Here is a 13,587-nt window from a genome sequence, read left to right on the forward strand (position 1 = left end):
AGGCAGGGCTTAAATGGAACGAAGACACTGAAACCTCTGGAAGAGCGCAGGCGGTGACATCAAACTTGATTGTTTGGCGTCTGTTGAGCTCGGGGTTAAGAATGTTTGCGCGTCTATCGAGCCCAAGTTTAATGATGATCCGAAAATGGATCTGCGTGACACTGCGCCTCTGAAGCACCGATTTGCGCAAAAAAAAAAAGCCCGCAACTGGAGACAGGAGAGTTTTACGGCCCCAGATCTCATCCCAGACAGTATCGAGGAGACAGCACCGACCACATGCGCTAAGGAGGCGCTACTTCGATCGACCGAAGGTGCGGAACATGAGAACCCGAAAAACATGAAAAATATTTCTACGACAGCCAAAAGAGAAAAGTCCACTAGTTGTTCGAACAAAGATTCCACCAAGAGAAATGTTGAAACGCGCGCACCCTCTCACAAACTGTCAATGAGTTTACACTAGCAAGTATCGCTTGTGATGTAACGGGAAGACCTAAACACCACACCGCTATACTAGTGCACGTAGGAGTCCGTGTGCTTAGTGGGTGCGACTGGGCGCATGGCGGCGGGGCGTTCGGACCCGTGCTGTGTCCCGAAAGGTCATCCCCAACCGCCACCTCTAGGCCCTCTCCCCTGCAAGCCAGTGTTCTCTCCGCGCAAACAGCGCCACTCCAAGAGAGGGGAGCTCGAGAAGGCCACATCACCGGGAGCCTAGCGGCCCGACGCCTCCACGCGTCACGCCTTGACGGTTATCCCAGGAACGGCGGTGCGTGGGAACGATGCCAGTGAGACAAACTCGTACTGTTATTCCTCTGAACCTTGAACTTGAACTATCCCTCTTTATTTACACTCTTTATTGTCACGAAGTCAAAGACGACGCAGTTGTCTTCAAGGAAAACAAGTTTATTGGAGCGAACTTGTGCTCCCTTAACAACTCAAAGAATACAGAGGCGGCGAAGCGGCAGTCAACAAAGTGACGCGTGCAGGCGAGCTCCGGCGATTCCAATGCCGCGGCGTCTGCTCTGGAGGCTTTTATCTTTCGGCGCAAGTGTTTCTGGAAGCGTCGATTCACATCCAGAACATTGTAGATCACAGAAGATTATTCTGGGCTAGCGACGTTAGGGCGAAACAGTCTGCTTATCTGAATGTGATAGCCCGTACGGCATAAAAATAAAGGAGAGTTTTAGCTGACCGTTTTCCCCGGTCCGCTCCGCTCCGATAGCAAGCGGGAGCGCAATTGCGCATGCGTGGCGCGCTTGGCCGCGAACGGCATTGGCTCCGGTTGCGCTGACCGTGCCGCCGATACCGGAGCGGACCGTCGAAAACGGTCAGCTAAAACTCTCTAAAGAGTGGAAGCCGCGCTTAGCTTGGAACGCAGATAACACAGCCAGGCGTGGCCCGGCAGTAAAAACAAACAATAAATAAACAATACATGGTTTGTGGTATTATAGTTTTTTCTGCATTTACTGCAGTTCTCTACTGTTTCTTATCTCTGTGTTTTATGTGTTTTTGTGGGGTTTCGGGTAATAGAAGCGTACTACAGTCTCGGTTACGGAGTTTCTGCATCTTTATTATCATTGTCCCGAACCTTGAAACTATCCGTTATACTAATGTCTCAAACGTGAAAATGCCGATCTCAACTCTTCTGTGAGAACGGAACATTGATAGGTTGCGTAGAAGACGACGAAGGCGTTGCTTACACATTCCCCAATTTTTAGTCTGGGCGTTTGAAGGGAAGCAAGAAATGATCCACGAACCAAATTATTTTCATAGCGCTGCTTTCATACAGCGCTTCCGTCGGTTACTTGTATAAATGAGCACTCAACAGGGCACTGAGCCCCGTCAACCAGATCAGATCAGATCAGTGTTGGCACAAATCAGTGTTGACACATTTTCGGCGAACGTGTGCACCATAATTGCACTCAACCCCCTATCTGGATCCATGGACAATACCGCGAAAGAGCCATGCACGTGGACAGCAGCGCTCCTGAACACGGGGAGGACCACTTGCGTCAATGCCTACTCTATGTTACGGCCCTGTCTGATATCAGTGAAAAACATGCTTATCATGGCCAGTCGCTCTCCCGAAAGGCCAATATCTCGCGCACTTTTCACACCACTATACTCAATTGTCAGTCGCTGGCGATGGAACGCCATTTCGCACGAGCATTGCGTACGAGTGTGCCGTGTTTCTCGCTCCTATAAAGACAATTGCCTCGAAGGGAAAATAAACCCTGCGCGCCTTTGCAGCCTAAACACAGCTACAAGCTTAAAAACAAATTAAATAAACAATTTTGTTTTAGTTATTTATGCGTAATTTGTTAACCCAACGCCTCATCGTACTAACGTTGAAGTTTTCTTGCGTGTTATAATCTAGGAATCAATTTTTCGTGAGGTGTGATATTACGTATCGCACTCCGGACCGCAGGAAAAACTTAGGTCTTATACGGAGCACGACGCTTAGACTACCACCCCATGCACCACTCGAGCTATCACCGAAGTTCGATCACGAATACCAAGTCATGGCTACCAACATTTCCGAGCTTTTGCCTGAACAACGTCGCGGTGCAACGACAGGGAATACCGGCCGAAACTCACACCGCGACGCAGTCACGGGCGGCAACGGCCACTGCGCACGCTTAATACCAACTGTACCACTACCTACTACCAGGCTGGTGAGCTCGGCGCTCTGCGTTCCTTTCGAAACCATGTCCGTACCGATGTAAAGAGAGTTCGAACGGATACCGACAAAATATTACACCCACCGCATCACCCTGTACCGAAACTAAGTGCTAACTTAGAGAATCAGCATCAAATCATAAACTCACTTACTTAATTGGATTCCAGTATTCTTTACTTGATTTAACAAGAAGTTGGGCAACAGGTGGGGGAGATGGATCACTACAGGCTCTGTTTTTTTGTCCGAGCGAACACTTTCCTCAACAATGACATGCAGTGCCTAAAGGCCAAGCAACCTCAGATGGATTCCACACCATTTTCAAAAACGGCCGTCTTTCTCTAAACTCCCTAGGATTTGTTATACTGACTCGCCAAAAATCTGCCTAATCCCGTCAAAGAGGGCGGATCTGGGAGCTGGGGGTACACAAGCAGCCCCACTGGAATTAAAAGTACACCGCTAGCTCCCGAAGAAACAAGCTATGATCCTCCACCGTGCGAGTGCGAGCACATCTTCGTTCCAGACTTCATGAACGGGGAATCCTTGCCCGAACTTGAAACCGAAGCCCCCGTGCACACAGCTTCCCCCCCCAGCACCTGGTGCGCTCCAAGGAAGCCTGCTTGACAGTGTAGACTCGGAATCCGCGGCATGCGTGGAGTCCGATCTGCAAGACATTGTTACTTCCGACTGGGCCTCAAAAGCGCCGTCGGCTTGTAACCTCCCGTCAATGAAAGTTGGCCAAACACCGTTAGCGCATGAAAAATTAGCTATAAGATCAAAACACAGACAAGGAAAACCGTAACCTAGCGATACAGACGACCCCTACCGCTGAGCATAACATGTTTAAGACTCGAAGGAATCTTGGACAGCAGCATTTTGCTCATCTGGAGGCGTGCACCATGGTCTCCGAGTTTATGAAAATCTCCAGGCTGGCCATCTATATACAAGCACCGACTCTGTCCTTCCTGCCATCATTACGACGCTCGGCACCACTCAAGTTGCAACGAAGGTTGAGACACCGGCGGGCGACAAATGCAACAAAAACATTGTGATAGCGGATTTATTCTTCGCCCACCATCGATTATCTCTCGAACGGGAGTAAAAGAGGTTACACGCCAATTGAAGCCGACGAGATTCAGAGGCTTTTGGGACAACGACGAGTCGCCATCGGAGCAGTTCGTGTGCCTGAGCATCGATACAAGACGAATTCGTTGCTCACAGCTACTAAGCCACAGCACCCGTAGACGTTCTACTACTGCCCATCGTACACCAATCTTCAAGACATTCTACTCAGCTCACTGTGAGTCGAGAAGCGAAAAGAACGCGAAGACGAACTTCTGGAGCACTAACTGGCAGTGATGGAGAAGGTTGATGCTTGGCCGAGTTGTCGTTCTATATTCTTCAATTTGTTTATTTATTTATTTATTTACAGTACCCTCAGGGCCATAAGGCATTAGAGAGGGGAGTGGTTAAATGCAAAAAAATGAATGACAAAAGCAGTAAAAAGAAGTAAAAAGGTTATAACAATGGCTTCTAAATATACAATTGTAGCTAATGCATTATAAGGTATAAACGAATATATCAGGTTGGCTTCTCAGTATACAATTTTAGCTAAGGCGTGACAAAACAAAATACAAATGAACATATCATTATACAATGTTAGCTAAGGCTGATTTGAATGATTCATGATCAATAATGGCAGCGGTTGATGCAGGAAGATGGTTCCATTCGACTGAAGTCCTGGGTATGAAAGACTGAAAAAATGCATTTGTCCTTGACGATGGTATTCCGATTTTATTAGCGTGATCCAAACGAGACCATATGAAATGCGGAGGCAAAATGAGCTGATGACGTAGATGCGGGTGATAGAATATCTTATGGAACAGACAGAGACGCAAATTTTTACGGCGATAAGATAGCGTTGGTAGATGAAGGCTACATTTCATTGAAGTTATGCTAGCAGTGCAATTATACGCCTCGAGATTCGCGATCGCTACGCCGCCTGCCGCCGCTTCTCCGCGGCGTTTGCGGGATTACCGCTGCGTGGCTGATAGGTGGTCATGCAGTGTTTTGGTTTTCTTTCGCTTCTCTTTGCCTTTCCGCGCTCTAAACAACTTGTTATGGTGACGTCTGTAAGCTAACTGCACGTTTAGGGCACTTAAAAAAAAACAGCTGCGTCTTGGTAGAGCGCTCTAACGCCAACAAGAGCTACCCGGGGAGGCGGTTCTGCGCGCTTCTTGGCCGCTCTTGCGGGCGTCGGCGATGGCAGCAGCATGTCACCGCTGTCACCTTCGAACACGTCAGCACAAGTGAATTCTATTTATTGTCGCCTCGTTTAGACCTGATATTGGCACTGTAAAAGGTTGGTTCGTTTTGCAGCGCGGACAACAAATGCGGCTTGCTTCGAATACGTACGTCGTAGAAAAATATATTTCGGGGATGTGCTAACCCAATAGCTGACAAAAACGTGTGCCTTTTATGGGAATATAAGCCACGCGAAAATATTAAGTACGGAAAAGAAAATGTTAAGTCAGATATGTGCCCACTCATGTCTTATAGTAAGAACCAAGGTATATGTTAATGAAACCACGGGAAAATGAATGGTCTGCAAGTAAGGAATAAATAGAATAGTACGGGAATAAAAAAAAAACGAGTGCAGCTTCTGAAATGCTAAAGACGTTTGTTTGAGCAAGGTAGTATTCACCAGACCAACTAGATGTGCGAAATGCACTGATATTTCGCTAGACATGGGCAGGTGGGGGGGGGGGGGGATGAGGAGGAGGACGCTCAACTATCGTTGTTTACAAATGCGGAGCGAAATCAACGAATGAACGTTTTAGTAATCACACACACAAGCTGCGTGTTCACTTTTCGTTTGTTTTTCGCCTTGAAAAACGGCTGCTCACTCGGCGGACTCATTTTTTGAAGAATACTGGGTAGGCAGTTCACAAGCGATACGAGGTGTCGTTGGAAGAGTTGATTGATTGATTGCAGGGTTTAACGCGCCGACGCAACGGAGACGATGAGGCACGCCGTAGTGGAGGGCTCCGGATTAATTTTGACCACCTAGAGCCTTAACGCGCGCCGAAATCTCGTACACACGGGCTCGTTGGAAGAGTGTCGTATCTGATAAGGGTCTCTGATTTCGGTTTATGCTAGATTCTGCAGTCTCCCTGTGTCATGACTCATATGACGGTGTTTCGAAGAAGAGTTTGGTCACGGACGCGGATTACTCTTTAAACCCATTTTCGCGCTTCTCGTGGAGGATAAATGTAACAGATGAATCTTTGCGAGCGCTCACCTCGCTCGGGACAAGACGACCCAGCAATAAATTTGTCGTCGTGTGCTGACTCCGGAGTGTAATTTTGCATTATCCATCGTACTTCTTTGGTACAATGTTTGTGAAATTTATGCCGCATTAGCTTGTTCATGGTACTGATCAATATCTGATATGTGATATTGGCAGGCGTAACTTGCGTGCTGTCAGGTATGAGTGCTCCGCTAGATTTTGTAAGTGCACAAAGTCGATTTACATCATAGTGTGTACGGCCGCAACATGACCATCGGAGGAAAGACTGCTTACGGAGACACAGTCACTAAATTTCAGGGCAGCGGAATTGCAATCAGCTGCATGCAAATGCTGGCTTCGGGACGCCGGCCTGTGACACACGCCTGGCGCTCATATAGATCTCACTAATATCGCGTCATAAACGTTTATACTCTCGTGAACATACCACGCTTGCAAACAGAGTGCCTGCTCCACGTTATTCGGTATTTCGAACGCGGACAAACGGTAAATCGCTGTCTTGAACGAGCCCCAAAAGCAACGGCGACAGGGGGGAGCGGGCCGGGGACTCCCGCGCCTGCTTTTGAAACGGGCCGCTAGGGGGATTTCAGTGGCGCCCCTACAGGCCGCGCTCGAGGCGTATAGTTAGAAAGAATGAAGCGAACAGAGTTATTTTGTACCATTTCGAGTGATTGTATTAGCGTATCATAACTTGGATCCCACACTGATGCGGCATACTCCAGTTTAGAACGAACGAGTATTTTGTACATTAGTAATTTAAGTGATGAAGGGGCTCTTGAAAAATTGCGTCGGAGGTATTCTAGCGTGCGGTTAGCATTGGCAATTACATACTCGGTGTGAGTGGTCCATGTTAAATCAGCTGAAATGTGAACACCAAGATATTTATAAGATGATACATGATTTAAACGGGAGTTATCAATAAAATAAGAAGGTAACTGGTGGGCTGTTCTTGTAACACGTAAATATTTACATTTGCTAAAGTTAAGTTCCATGAGCCAAGTTTTGCACCAGGATGAAATAGTATGAAGATCAGATTGCAAGACGGTTATGTCATCAGCGCAAGTTATTTGTCGGTACACAACGCAGTCATCGGCGAATACGTGAATGTTAGAAGAAACGGATGCTGGTAAGTCGTTAATGTATATAAGGAAAAGAAGAGGACCCAACACGGAACCTTGCGGCACACCAGAGTGGACGGGTGTTAACTCAGAGTTATGATTATTAGCGGATACGAATTGCGAACGGTTGGTAAGAAAAAACTCAAGCCAAGATAGAAGTTTGGAATCGAGGTTAAGCTGATGTAGTTTAAACAACAATAGTCTGTGACACACCTTATCAAATGCTTTGGAAAAGTCAATGAATATGCAATCGGCAAACGTGGACTGATCAAGAAAAGAATGCAGTTTATGGGTGAATAATGCGAGTTGCGTTTCACATGAATACGTTTTTCTGAAACCATGTTGTGACAGAGAAAAATAAGAGTTCGATTCTAAAAATTTAACTAGGTTGGAAAACAATATGTGTTCAATTAGTTTACACGGAATACTAGTTAAAGAAATAGGTCGATAATTAAGGGGTGAGTGCCTGTTGCCAGATTTGAAGAATGGAACCACCTTTCCAATTTTAAATTCAATTCGTAGCACACCGTGATCGAGCGACTGTTGATAAATTTTTGGGAATGGAAGAATAGTAACTAGTACTGATTACAATTTTTGGACTGATGAGGTCACATCCAGGAGCAGAGGATAGTTTTAATGATTTAATAAGTTTTTCAACACCACAAGAATCGATGGTAATTGGGGGAATCTGGTTGTGACTGTAATTGCAAGGTAAGGGTAGTGGGACATTAGTAGTTAAATTTGATGCAAAGGCTTGATTGAGAACTTCAGCACTTCGGTTGGAAGGAATAGCGGTATTATTGTCATCAACAAATGTTAAGCAGTCACCATCTTTGGGGGGGGTTAATAACGCGCCAAAACTTTTTTGTATCGGTTGATAACATCGATGGCAAAGTAGTAATCAAAAAATTTTCTTTAGCATTTTTAAGAGCAGTGACGTAATCTTTAGATGCCTCTTTGTAGGCAGCCCACCGAACGGAGCTAGGGGACAGCCTGGCTAAGTTATATAAACGTTCCTTTCGGTTAGATAAGCGTTTTAAGTGAGTAGAATACCATGGCGCGTTATCATTTGAAACTATGATGCGAGTGGGTATGTACTTATCTGTTAGTTCCTTAATTTTGTCAGAGAACATGTCCCAGTTAGTTTGCACCGAGCGACAGTCGAACTCTTCGAGGAACGGGTCGAGAAAACCAGATAATTCTTCATTAAATGCGTCAAAATTGCCTCTTTCGTAAAGCCGAATTGTTTTAATCTTATTTTTAGATTTCGGACGTGGTAAGTTAATGTCAAACGATAGCATACAGTGGTCGCTTAAGCCGGGTAGGTGCGCAATACTGGATAAGTAATCTGGTCTAGAAGTTAGTACATGATCAAGAATATTGGCAGACGTTTGCGTTGATCTAGTTGGCTGCCTGATCAGCTGTGATAAAGAAAAAACTGAACACGTGTTGAAGAAGTCATTACCAAAGGTTGAAAAAGGCTGCAATGTGGGCGGTTCATTTTCCCAAGATATGTTTGGAATGTTAAAGTCACCAAGTAGGAACAACGGGATATTAGTATGACGCGTGCAAACCAGGTTGATAATATCGTGTAGCTCATTTATAAATGTAGGAGTATTATGGGGTGGACGGTAGCAAACACCGATGATAAGCTTTTGGGAAGTTATTTCGATGATAGCCCAAATTATTTCTAGGTTGCTTTGCACATGAATACATTGTGATGGAATGTTTTTATTGATGGCTAGGAGGACGCCACCCCCCGATCGCAAAGTGCGGACACAACGAAAAACCGAGAAACGGTGTGCTGGAAAAAATAATTCATGATCTGAAATGTGCGGCCGTAGCCACGTCTCAGTAATACTAAAATGTCTGGTTTAATTGTCTCAACTGCCGATGTTAGTGAGTCACGCTTGTTGAGGATACTACGAATGTTAGTGAAAAGAAGTGATACACGCGACAGGTCCTCACCACTTCCCCTCACGCGCCCCTACGAGGACGTAGTAGCGCGCGGGTTCAAGCGACGCTGATCGTTAGTGATTGAGGGTCGTCGTACGTCTTCGGATATTTCATTAGTAGCCTTATTGTAGATGTAGTGCGTCTTGTTAATAACGAGTGTTTTGTATTGAAGGTGAAAGAGTGGTTCGCCTGGTTGATTTTTCGCAAACGCAGTTAGTTTGTTACGAATTTCCCGCGTTGCAGGGCAGAAATCTTCGGACACCGTTATGTCATTTTCTTTAAGTTTCTTGCGTGCAGAAAGTACTTGGTCCTTTGTTTTAAAGCTTGAGAATTTAACCATTATTGGACGAGATTCAGTAGGAGAAGAAGACCTTAAACGATGAGCGCGTTCGAACGCGTCGTCCGGAAAAGTTGGGAGAACGTTAGTGAGGACCCCCTTCACGACCGATTCAGATTCCTCCCAAGTCTCGCGGGGAGAGTCCTGGAATCCATAAAAGATCAGGTTATTTCGTCGAGATCTATCCTCAAGATCGTCCACACGCGACTGCAAGGAATCATGATTACTGACTACAGTCGCTATATCCTCGTCGATACGCTCGAGCACTTCGGTTTCCTCTTCTACTGTCAAGAGACGCGTTTGGATGTTTTCTATGCTGGCTTCAACTTTCTTTTGTCCTGCTTGGAGGGATTTAAAGCCAGCCTCCAAATAAGCCTGACACTTCGCCGCATGTATGGAACGGGACTTCAGATCCTTAAGTAGGTGAAACACGACGTTCATCTGCTCAGCGGGGTCATCGGGCAAACTTTCAAGTGCAAGAATATCGGCAGAGCGAGTCTTGGGGGGACCGGGATTGGTTTCCACATCGCCCGAGCATAGTAGCAAAAACGACATTGAGAAACAGTCGGCGATAATGTCACACAACACCCCGGGGCACGGGAGCAATAGCAAACAACGATTGTCACTTCTCTTTGCGTATAACGAATAAGTATTACGCGTCTGCAAAACGTAGAGGCGAGAAGCGTGAGCCATGCTGCCTAGACTGCTCCCGTGCCCGCTGAGGTGGCTGGCTGGCAGGTCGCGTTTTATACAGGCCGGGCTGGACGGTGTTGACGTAGATGAGGTGGGTGCGCCGAAGTCCGTGCGCAAGAAGAAAGTCACGTTCAAAGGTCGGCTGTGGTCCCAGGGGTGATTGATTAGTTATCTTCACCGGCTCAGGAAAGATTGTAGATGCGCCTGCCGAAACAGACGCTCTTGGCAAACGAAGCAGCACCGCAGACATGAAGAAAGCCTGCAAAACGTAGAGGCGAGAGCCATGCTGCCTAGACTGCTCCCGTGCCCACTGAGGTGGCTGGCTGGCAGGTCGCGTTTTATACAGGCCGGGCTGGACGGTGTTGACGTAGATGAGGTGGGTGCGCCGAAGTCCGTCCGCACGAAGAAAGTCACGTTCAAAGGTCGGCTGTGGTCCCAGGGGTGATTGATTAGTTATTTTCACCGGCTCAGGAAAGATTGTAGATGCGCCTGCCGAAACAGACGCTCTTGGCAAACGAAGCAGCACCGCAGACATGAAGAAAGCCTGCAAAACGTAGAGGCGAGAGCCATGCTGCCTAGACTGCTCCCGTGCCCACTGAGGTGGCTGGCTGGCAGGTCGCGTTTTATACAGGCCGGGCTGGACGGTGTTGACGTAGATGAGGTGGGTGCGCCGAAGTCCGTCCGCACGAAGAAAGTCACGTTCAAAGGTCGGCTGTGGTCCCAGGGGTGATTGATTAGTTATTTTCACCGGCTCAGGAAAGATTGTAGATGCGCCTGCCGAAACAGACGCTCTTGGCAAACGAAGCAGCACCGCAGACATGAAGAAAGCCTGCAAAACGTAGAGGCGAGAGCCATGCTGCCTAGACTGCTCCCGTGCCCACTGAGGTGGCTGGCTGGCAGGTCGCGTTTTATACAGGCCGGGCTGGACGGTGTTGACGTAGATGAGGTGGGTGCGCCGAAGTCCGTCCGCACGAAGAAAGTCACGTTCAAAGGTCGGCTGTGGTCCCAGGGGTGATTGATTAGTTATTTTCACCGGCTCAGGAAAGATTGTAGATGCGCCTGCCGAAACAGACGCTCTTGGCAAACGAAGCAGCACCGCAGACATGAAGAAAGCCTGCAAAACGTAGAGGCGAGAGCCATGCTGCCTAGACTGCTCCCGTGCCCACTGAGGTGGCTGGCTGGCAGGTCGCGTTTTATACAGGCCGGGCTGGACGGTGTTGACGTAGATGAGGTGGGTGCGCCGAAGTCCGTCCGCACGAAGAAAGTCACGTTCAAAGGTCGGCTGTGGTCCCAGGGGTGATTGATTAGTTATTTTCACCGGCTCAGGAAAGATTGTAGATGCGCCTGCCGAAACAGACGCTCTTGGCAAACGAAGCAGCACCGCAGACATGAAGCCTGCAAAACGTAGAGGCGAGAGCCATGCTGCCTAGACTGCTCCCGTGCCCACTGAGGTGGCTGGCTGGCAGGTCGCGTTTTATACAGGCCGGGCTGGACGGTGTTGACGTAGATGAGGTGGGTGCGCCGAAGTCCGTCCGCACGAAGAAAGTCACGTTCAAAGGTCGGCTGTGGTCCCAGGGGTGATTGATTAGTTATCTTCACCGGCTCAGGAAAGATTGTAGATGCGCCTGCCGAAACAGACGCTCTTGGCAAACGAAGCAGCACCGCAGACATGAAGAAAGCCTGCAAAACGTAGAGGCGAGAGCCATGCTGCCTAGACTGCTCCCGTGCCCACTGAGGTGGCTGGCTGGCAGGTCGCGTTTTATACAGGCCGGGCTGGACGGTGTTGACGTAGATGAGGTGGGTGCGCCGAAGTCCGTCCGCACGAAGAACGTCACGTTCAAAGGTCGGCTGTGGTCCCAGGGGTGATTGATTAGTTATTTTCACCGGCTCAGGAAAGATTGTAGATGCGCCTGCCGAAACAGACGCTCTTGGCAAACGAAGCAGCACCGCAGACATGAAGAAAGCCTGCAAAACGTAGAGGCGAGAGCCATGCTGCCTAGACTGCTCCCGTGCCCACTGAGGTGGCTGGCTGGCAGGTCGCGTTTTATACAGGCCGGGCTGGACGGTGTTGACGTAGATGAGGTGGGTGCGCCGAAGTCCGTGCGCACGAAGAAAGTCACGTTCAAAGGTCGGCTGTGGTCCCAGGGGTGATTGATTAGTTATCTTCACCGGCTCAGGAAAGATTGTAGATGCGCCTGCCGAAGCAGACGCTCTTGGCAAACGAAGCAGCACCGCAGACATGAAGAAAGCCTGCAAAACGTAGAGGCGAGAGCCATGCTGCCTAGACTGCTCCCGTGCCCACTGAGGTGGCTGGCTGGCAGGTCGCGTTTTATACAGGCCGGGCTGGACGGTGTTGACGTAGATGAGGTGGGTGCGCCGAAGTCCGTGCGCACGAAGAAAGTCACGTTCAAAGGTCGGCTGTGGTCCCAGGGGTGATTGATTAGTTATCTTCACCGGCTCAGGAAAGATTGTAGATGCGCCTGCCGAAGCAGACGCTCTTGGCAAACGAAGCAGCACCGCAGACATGAAGAAAGCCTGCAAAACGTAGAGGCGAGAGCCATGCTGCCTAGACTGCTCCCGTGCCCACTGAGGTGGCTGGCTGGCAGGTCGCGTTTTATACAGGCCGGGCTGGACGGTGTTGACGTAGATGAGGTGGGTGCGCCGAAGTCCGTGCGCACGAAGAAAGTCACGTTCAAAGGTCGGCTGTGGTCCCAGGGGTGATTGATTAGTTATCTTCACCGGCTCAGGAAAGATTGTAGATGCGCCTGCCGAAGCAGACGCTCTTGGCAAACGAAGCAGCACCGCAGACATGAAGAAAGCCTGCAAAACGTAGAGGCGAGAAGCGTGAGCCATGCTGCCTAGACTGCTCCCGTGCCCACCTTCACGGAGCAAACTTAAATTCTTAGCGCCCGTGTGTCTCTTGTTTCTTTGTTGTTTGCGCTGTGAATTCAAGAAAGGCCTGAAGCGCTGACTTTCGGTTAACGATCGGCGAGAAGTCACTGGGGCTGTCGTAACAGAACGACGACGAAGCTGAGGACCGTGAACGTATCTGATGACGTTGACGAAGAACCAAACAACTTCGTTTTGCCACCGTATGACTCTCTCCGCAAGACACTGCACCGGAGGCGTCGCGTGCCGAGCAAGGCAGCACCATAGCGAGGTGCTCGACCAGAAAAGGGACCCGCGTACTTGGCATCGACATGTGCAGGATGCGTACGTTCAAGACGAAGCTGCGGCTCGGAACAGAGAAGTTCTAGACGCGTCCTACTAGGAGCCCGAGCTTCAGTTCAAGTTTTCGGACAAACTGTGGGACTCGCTCCGCTAGCATACTTCCGAGAAGAACTTGCTCGACAGAGGTCGGGCACAACAGTCCGCAACTTGCGACTCCCCAACATAACTGAGACGCAGCGCCAGCAGAAAAGTGTCAAACTGCCAGCCATATTGGCGACATATATCGGTTGCTGCCTGTACTTACAAGCGCGGACGCGCGACGTGCGGCGGC

The 13,587-nt window shown here is 48.8% G+C and overlaps 1 protein-coding gene across 1 annotated transcript in view; it reads right to left on the reverse strand.

The window, feature by feature from the left end:
• Positions 1-13,587, reverse strand: part of LOC144176036 (acid phosphatase type 7) — a 105,965-nt gene that overhangs the window by 68,821 nt on the left and 23,557 nt on the right. The window lies entirely within an intron of this gene.

The sequence above is a fragment of the Haemaphysalis longicornis genome, unplaced genomic scaffold (genome assembly GCF_048455015.1).
Source record: "Haemaphysalis longicornis isolate Haplotype H1 unplaced genomic scaffold, Haemaphysalis longicornis Haplotype H1 scaffold_3, whole genome shotgun sequence".
Classification (NCBI taxonomy): Eukaryota; Metazoa; Arthropoda; class Arachnida; order Ixodida; family Ixodidae; genus Haemaphysalis; species Haemaphysalis longicornis.